General features: G+C 42.7%; 1 long non-coding RNA gene across 1 annotated transcript; it reads right to left on the reverse strand.

Moving 5' to 3' along the window:
- Nucleotides 1-210: 210 nt before the first annotated feature.
- Nucleotides 211-1,365, reverse strand: LOC145004162 (uncharacterized). The gene is made up of 3 exons (XR_013662301.1): nt 1,217-1,365; nt 946-1,014; nt 211-338 (listed from the first exon to the last, which is right to left on the reverse strand). It is a non-coding gene; the product is annotated as an uncharacterized LOC145004162 (long non-coding RNA).
- Nucleotides 1,366-7,444: the final 6,079 nt, after the last annotated feature.

Here is a 7,444-nt window from a genome sequence, read left to right on the forward strand (position 1 = left end):
AGAAGGTCATTCAGGAGAACATGAATATGTGGTTGATGAGTGTGACATCCCCAAAATCACGGCCAGAAAAGACCGGTTTTGTTTATACTTTATTTCAAAATCAGAGTTATCTTTTAATAAAAGGGTTGCGGAATTTGTCCCAAAACAATAATATGATAAAGATTTATCAAAAGCATTTCCATAGAAATGTATTTCATTAAAAGACTCGGGATGTCATGTTCGTACAGATCAAAAGTATAAACAATACAATATAAGCCTTACTACATTATTTCATATCTACAGGCCTATATCCGTAATCCCTCGTCCAAAACATCACACCTATGCTCATGCGCCACTACCTGTAATGCATAAAACTGAGTGGGTCAGGCTTGGGAGCCTGGTGAGCACATAGGGTTTTCAACCCACAATAAGTTTATTAATTTCATCAATCAACAATAACCCGATTACCCGTTCCCGTTATCCTCACTTTACGTCCCTAAACACCTATCATAAGGGACCTAGCCTAAGGATCATCATCGGGACGGACACTACTGCTAAGGGGATTCCTCAGCAATAAATGTCCTAATAGGCAACCATGTGGGGGATGGAGTACACCGGTGAACACATCGTTCACAACACCTACAGGTTGCGAGCCTGCTAGTGTTCCACTGGACTGTCTAGAAGAGTCCGTGGTCGTCATCTATACTCCGCTAGATGACTGGATCAACAACAACAACATCGAGGCCTCTCATCATTTTATCACACATCACCTATTACATCTACCCATGTTTTACCCCAACATTTTCGTAGATATAAAATACATATACAGTTTAAATCATTGAAAACATGTATAACAACGTTCATCTAGCATAGATAGCAAGTATTCAGATAATATGCACACATAACACGTAATTTATATAAAATACTTCATATCTATGTGTAAGTTGAAGGTAACTATGCACTCACCGGAAAAGGTGGTGATTCCGAACTCAGACAGCGCTTCGCTTCTTAAAAAGAATTTTTCTTCGACGAAACCTAGTATTATTACCACTAGAGTTTAGTTTATTATTCGTCGAGACTAATTAATAGTCTAGCTATTATTATTATTATATAAGCGTCAAAAAAAATACTTATATAACCCATAATAATAGCCCAAGTATTTATTATAAGTTCCTAATAACGTTACTATAATTAAATAAAAGTTATATTAAAAATAGCGTAGGCGTAGCTCACTTACAGCGGGTTTTATAGAAAACCGGGCTTTGCTTGGAGCAGCGTTCCCGAGCCGAAAAGCTCTTCTTCTCGGAGCCTTCGAGCACTCCGGGGCTTCCGCCTCGTGCTAGGGAGGTTCCCTAGGCTTTTCGGGGGATTTCGGGGCTAGAGAGAGGTTCTAGAGAGAGAGAGAGAGAGAGTAAAGAGAAGAAAGAATGGGAAAGGTGTGAAGAAAATGAGGGTGGGAGAGGTGGTATTTATAGGGTGAAATGTGGCTGAACTTGGTGCCACATGTCACCATCTGGTGGCAAGCCTTGGGGAGAAAGCAATGGCCAAGATTGTGCCACATCACCCATTTTCGCACAGCACACTTCCGACTTCTAAAATCCGTAACTTTCACATACGACCTCCGTTTTTGACGTTCTTTATATCCACGCGTAGGTAATAATAAGATCTACAACTTTCATTTTGACACCGTCAGCTAATTCTCGACCGATCTTAAATTTAACAGTACAAGGAGATTATACTGTTAAACGTCTGCGTAAAATTAATAACTTCTACATACGGACTCTGTTTTTGTCTGTCTTTTTACCGTTGATTTCCTATTAATGAGATCTTCAACTCTCATTTATGTTGCGTAAGCCAAAAACCGCTCGAACTAAAATTCGAGTTTCAGGCCGTGCACTGCTAAACCGAATCTTAGAAAAATCATAACTTCTTCATACGAAGTCAGATTTGGGCGTTCTTTTTATCGATGTTCTTAGTTTAACATATTCTACGAATTTTGTTTAGATTGCTAAGGCTAAAAAGTCTTCTATCGTAAATTCACTATTTACGTTTCCCGGTGTCGTGCCGGTTTTGTCGTAAAACTTCGGCGGGCCATAACTTCTTCTTTATAGCTCGGATTTCGGCATTCTTTATATGCACGGAAACCTTGAGACATATTCTACAACTTTATGTATAGATATCGGGATTATCTCACACTTTAATTTTGACGCTCATTTTTATTCTTTATTAATTATACATTTATAATTAAATAATAAACACATAAACACACATAATTCACATAATACTCAAATATTTCATATTTATTACTTCAAAAAGAGTTACAATAGTTGACCTAGACTATTACATTGACAAAAATGCTTAGCCCTGAAAACCCGGGCGTTACAATTCTCACCCCCTTAGGATGATTCCGTCCCGGAATCATGCATCAGCAAACAGATGTGGATAGCGACTCATCATGTCATCCTCTGTTTCCCAAGTGAGATTCGGCCCATTCGAATGTTTCCATCGGACTAGCACCAAGTCGACCATCTTGCGTCGTAACTTCTTAGTCTTACGGTCAATAATTGCCTCAGGCTCTTCGATCAGCCTTTTATTCTCATCCATCCTTAATTCCGAGATTGGAATTATGTCGGGAACATCTCCCATGAATTTCCTCAAATAACACACATGGAAGGTGTTATGAATACCATTGAGTTCTTCGGGAAATTCCAGCTTGTAAGCTTGGTTCCCAATCCTCTGAAGAACTTTGAATGGTCCAATAAACCTTGGACTCAACTTTCCTCGTTTCCCAAATCGTATAAGTCCCTTCCACGGTGAGACTTTAAGTAAAACGGAATCCCCAACTTCGAAGGTTATCGGTCGTCTTTTCTTGTCGGCATAGATCTTCTGACGATCCTGAGCTGCTAACATTCTTTCCCTAATCACCTTCAATTTCTCAGCAGTCTCATGGACTATCTCGGGGCCCATAAACTGCTTCTCTCCGGCTTCAAGCCAACAAGACGGCGTACGACACTTCTGCCCATACAAGGCTTGATAAGGAGCCATCTTGATGCTCGAGTGAAAACTATTGTTGTAGGAAAATTCTACCAGAGGTAAGTGCTCGTCCCAATTCCCTTGGAATTCGAGGGTACATGCTCTCAGCATATCTTCCAACGTCTGAATCGTTCTTTCACTCTGACCATCAGTTTGCGGATGGTAAGCAGTACTCAAACACAACTTTGTACCCAACTCCTCTTGTAGACTCCTCCAAAACCTCGATGTGAAACGACTATCACGATCTGACACAATAGTAAGAGGGACACCGTGAAGTCTTACAATTTCCTTCACGTAAGCATTTGCGAGCTTATCCATAGACCACTTCTCGTTGGCTGCTATGAAGTGTGCACTCTTGGTGAAACGATCCACGACTACCCAAATCATGTCGTGACCATTCTTCGTTCTGGGCAGTTTAGTCACAAAATCCATGGTGATGTCTTCCCATTTACCCATGGGTACAGGTAAGGGTTCTAAACTCCCATACGGTTTCTGATGTTGTGCCTTAACCCTCGCACATGTTACGCACTCAGCCACATACTTCGCAACATCGAGCTTCATCGTCGGCCACCAGTAGTAGGGTTTTAGGTCCCTATACATTTTAGTGCTACCGGGATGAATCGAGTACATGGTCTTGTGTGCTTCTTCCATTAGAAGATCTCTTATTCCTCCCGTCTTAGCTACCCAAATTCGATCTTGGAATACCTTCAGTCCTCGACTGTTCGTACCGAACACTAACGTTTTTCCCAAACGTTCTTCCTTTCGGTCATTCTTTTCTAAGGCTTCTTCTTGAGCTTTCCTGATACTTTCCACAATCGTCGAGACGACTTCAATTCTTAACGCTCTCGGCCTTCTTCTTTCAAGATTGACTTTCCGACTGAGAGCATCAGCAACAATATTTGCTTTACCTGGGTGGTAAAGTATCTCACAGTCGTAGTCCTTGAGAAGTTCTAGCCAGCGTCGTTGCCTCATGTTCAACTCCTTCTGATTAAAGAGATACTGGAGACTCTTATGATCAGTGAAGAGCTTGCACTTCGTGCCGTAGAGGTAATGCCTCCATATCTTTAAGGCGAATACTACCGCTGCCAACTCCAGATCATGAGTGGGGTAGTTCTTTTCGTGCTCTTTCAATTGTCGAGATGCGTATGCTATCACCTTTTCTCTTTGGGTCAGAACACAACCTAACCCGACTCCAGATGCATCACTATAAACTGCGAAATCTTCGACTCCATCGGGTAGAGAAAGTATCGGCGCTTCACATAACTTCTTCTTTAGCTTCTCGAACGCCTCATCGTGTTTCTCACTCCATGTATACGTAGCTCCTTTATGGGTCAAAGCTGTTAATGGAGCAGCTATCGAAGAAAAGCCTTGGATAAATCGTCAGTAATATCCGGCTAATCCTAGAAAGCTTCGAATCTCCGTGGGATTCTTCGGACGTTCCCACTTCATTACAGCCTCGATCTTGGCGGGATCAACCATTATTCCCTCTTGGTTAACAACATGACCCAAGAATTGGACTTCCCGTATCCAAAAGTCGCATTTGGAGAACTTTGCAAAAAGCTTCTCCTTCTTTAACACCTCCAACACTTCTCGTAGATGCTTGTCGTGCTCCTCCTGGCTTTTCGAGTATATGAGAATGTCGTCGATGAACACTATCACGGATTTATCGAGGAATGGTTTACAAACCCTGTTCATCAAATCCATGAATGCTGCGGGAGCATTGGTTAGTCCGAATGACATAACCAAGAACTCGTAGTGTCCATATCTTGTTCTGAATGCAGTCTTCTCAATATCCTGCTCTCTCACTTTCAGCTGATGATATCCTGACCTAAGATCGATCTTTGAGAAGTAGCTTGAACCTTGCAGCTGATCGAATAGGTCATCAATCCTCGGCAATGGATACTTGTTCTTCACCGTTGCCTTATTCAGCTCTCGGTAGTCTATGCACATCCTCATGCTTCCGTCCTTCTTCTTCACGAATAACACCGGAGCTCCCCAGGGTGATGAACTAGGTCGAATGAAACCGCTGTCCAACAGCTCCTGAAGTTGCGTCATGAGCTCCTTCATCTCCGTCGGTGCTAATCGGTAAGGTGCCTTTGCTATCGGTGTTGTTCCTGGTAATAAGTATATACGAAATTCTACTTGCCTATCAGGTGGTAATCCAGGAAGATCTTCGGGAAAGACTTCCGGATAATCGCACACAACCGGTATATTCTGCACCTCTTTCTTTTCCTTCTTAGCATCGATTACGAATGCCAAGTATGATGCACATCCTTTGGACAAACATTTTCTGGCTTTCATCAAGGAGATGATTCCAGAATTCACTCTGCGTTTGTCCCCGTACACCATAAATGATTCCTTTCCGGGTGGGTTTATCCTAACTATCTTCTTTCGGCATAATATCTCGGCATCGTTGGCGCTAAGCCAATCCATACCCAAAACGATGTCGAAACCGTTTAACTCTATGGGTAATAGTTCCTCATGGAATTCGTTTCCGTTTAGGTTAATGACGATGTTCCTAATACGATTACTAACAGGTACGAATTTGCCACTGGCAACTTCTACAATCAGGGCATTATCTAGTTTTTCTACAGGCAATGCTAATCTTCCACCAAATTTATGCGATACAAAGGAGTAATTGGCTCCGGAATCAAATAGTATATTTGCAGGTAAACCATTTACAAGAAAGGTACCTGAAGCGACGTCTGCTGCCTCCTTTGCAGCCTCGAGCGTCATCTGGAAGGCTCTCGCCTTCGGCTTTGGTGGTATGTTGGGTCTTCCTGCCTCCTTCTTCTTCGGGCAGTCCTTCAAAATGTGCCCTTCTTCATTACACCCATAACAGGCCTTCTGGTTAAGAGTGCATTCGTTGGCATAGTGCCCAGGCTTTCCGCATTTGTAACAAGTGACCCCTCCATCACACTTCCCAGAGTGCTTCTTCTTGCACTTGTCACACCACTTTGCTTCTGATCCTCCTCCTCTCGAACTAGACTTCGAGAATCTACCTTTCTTACCGGACCTCGAGGATCCGTCAAATTTCCGTTTCTCTCCCACTTCCGCTCTCTCCAGACCCTTTTCTCGTATCTGGGTCTCCACATTCTTAGCAGCCCAGATGGCAACTTTCAAAGTGGTAGTTTGCTTGACCATTGGGCCGAAGTCCGCTGGTAATCCGAGGGCAAATTTGTTAACCTTGGAGAGTTCAGTTGGGACGAGGTGAGGAACAAGCTTCATTTTCTCAGTAAAGCTTGCAGCGTATTCAGTAACGCTCATTCTTCCCTTCTTCAGATTCTGGAATTCGTTGCTGATCTCCAGAAGATCCTGCTCAGAGCAGTATTGCATCTTCAACTGTACCAGAAAATCCTCCCACGACATTTTGCTTGCTTCACCTTTGGGCATTGAATCAGCTAATAGCTTCCACCAGCTTAGTACTCCAGATTTCAATAGAGGAACTGCAAGAGCAGTCTTCTGCCTATTGCTACACTCGCAACTCTCAAACATTGTCTCCATCTCAGAGATCCAGTTCATGACTTCCACCGGTGTCGGGCTTCCGGATAGACTCGGTGGCTTGGATGCCATGAAATCCTTGTATTTGCATCCACGTCCATCATTTCCTCCATCCTGGTGGTTTTGCCTAACTATCGGTGGGTTGGCTTGACCAATAGTCCCACTGTAGTTTCCTTCTTCAGTCTGCCCTTCGTTCAACTCGGGCTGTTCGAGCTGAATAGTCGCTTCCTCTCGATTTTGCTGGAGCAAACGCCTGGTTTCCTCCATTTGACGATCCAACATTGCCTGGATCATCGCTTGCACTCCGGCCATCGTTATTGGTCCGGCAGCGGCTTCCACAACTGGTATTTGCTCGATCACGGGGGGTTGGTGTCCGTTCCCATTTGCGTTTACGTTTCCGCTACGGGTCCTTACCATCTTGATCTATATACCGAATAAGGTGGATTTAGATCTTTATTTAGGAGAGACGTTTTAAATCGTCCTTATCACTCCGAAACGTTTACATGCTAGTTCTAATATCGTAGTCGTACGTTTAGAATCCTAAACACATAAGGTTCCAGATCCGGTCGGCAACAGACCATAGATCCCGAACAAAATAACAGCATATCATGCATAAAACATTTAGCACATAAAAGCATTTTAGGCACAATTCCTAAAATAAGCTAGTGCTCACACCTCACAATCATCGCTTAGCATTCTAAGTTTAAGTCTAGAAATCCTACAAATTCCTAGTTCGCTTAAACTAATGCTCTGATACCAACTGTGACATCCCCAAAATCACGGCCAGAAAAGACCGGTTTTGTTTATACTTTATTTCAAAATCAGAGTTATCTTTTAATAAAAGGGTTGCGGAATTTGTCCCAAAACAATAATATGATAAAGATTTATCAAAAGCATTTCCATAGAAATGTATTTCATTAAAAGACTCGGG

The sequence above is a fragment of the Lactuca saligna genome, chromosome 7 (genome assembly GCF_052625555.1).
Source record: "Lactuca saligna cultivar CGN05327 chromosome 7, ASM5262555v1, whole genome shotgun sequence".
Taxonomy (NCBI): Eukaryota; Viridiplantae; Streptophyta; class Magnoliopsida; order Asterales; family Asteraceae; genus Lactuca; species Lactuca saligna.